The following is a 1,172-nucleotide window of genomic DNA, read 5'->3' as shown; positions in this document are numbered from 1 at the left end:
GGATTACCCAAAATGACGAAATGGAAGAATTCTCCTCAAAAGAAACTCCAGGAAGTAGCGACAGCTAACGAACTGATCGAAAATGATTTAAGCAATATAACAGAAAATGAATTTAAAATAATAGTCATAAAATTAATCGCTGGGCTTCAAAAAAGTATAGAGGACAGCAGAGAATCTATTGCTACAGAGATCAAGGGACTAAGAAACAGTCACGAGGAGCTAAAAAAAAATGTTATAAATGAGGTACAAAATAAAATGGAGGCGACCACAGCTCGGATTGAAGAGGCAGAGGAGAGAATAGGTGAATTAGAAGATAAAATGTGCAAAAAGAGGAAGCTGAGAAAAAGAGAGATAAAAAAATCCAGGAGTATGAGGGGAAAATTAGAGAACTAAGTGATGCAATCAAACAGAACAATATCCGTATCATAGGAATTCCAGAGGAGGAAGAGAGAGAGAAAGGGGCTGAAGGTGTACTTGAACAAATCATAGCTGAGAACTTCCCTGATCTGGGGAAGGAAAAAGGCATTGAAATCCAAGAAGCACAGAGAACTCTCTTCAGACGTAACTTGAATCGATCTTCTGCACGACATATCATAGTAAAACTAGCAAAATACAAGGATAAGAGAAAATTCTGAAAGCAGCTGGGATAAACACACTCTAACATATAAAGGGAGACCGATAAGACTAGTGACGGATCTATCTACTGAAATGTGGCAGGCCAGAAAGGAATGGCAGGAAATCTTCAATGTGATGAACAGAAAAAAAATATGCAGCCGAGAATCCTTTATCCAGCAAGTCTGTCATTCAGAATAGAAGGAGAGATAAAGGTTTTCCCAAACAAACAAAAACTGAAGGAATTCATCACCACTAAACCAGCCCTACAAGAGATCCTAAGGGGGATCCTGTGAGACAATGTACCAGAGACATCACTACCAACATGAAACCTACAGACATCACAATGACTCTAAACCCATATCTTTCTATAATAACACTGAATGTAAATGGACTAAATGCGCCAACCAAAAGACATAGGGTATCAGAATGGATAAAAAAACAAGATCCATCTGTTTGCTGTCTACAAGAGACTCATTTTAGACCTGAGGACACCTTCAGATTGAAGTGAGGGGATGGAGAACTATCTATCATGCTACTGGAAGTCAAAAGAAAGCTGA

The sequence above is a fragment of the Panthera tigris genome, chromosome A2 (assembly GCF_018350195.1).
Source record: "Panthera tigris isolate Pti1 chromosome A2, P.tigris_Pti1_mat1.1, whole genome shotgun sequence".
Classification (NCBI taxonomy): Eukaryota; Metazoa; Chordata; class Mammalia; order Carnivora; family Felidae; genus Panthera; species Panthera tigris.
Note: the sequence above shows the minus strand (reverse complement) of the source record.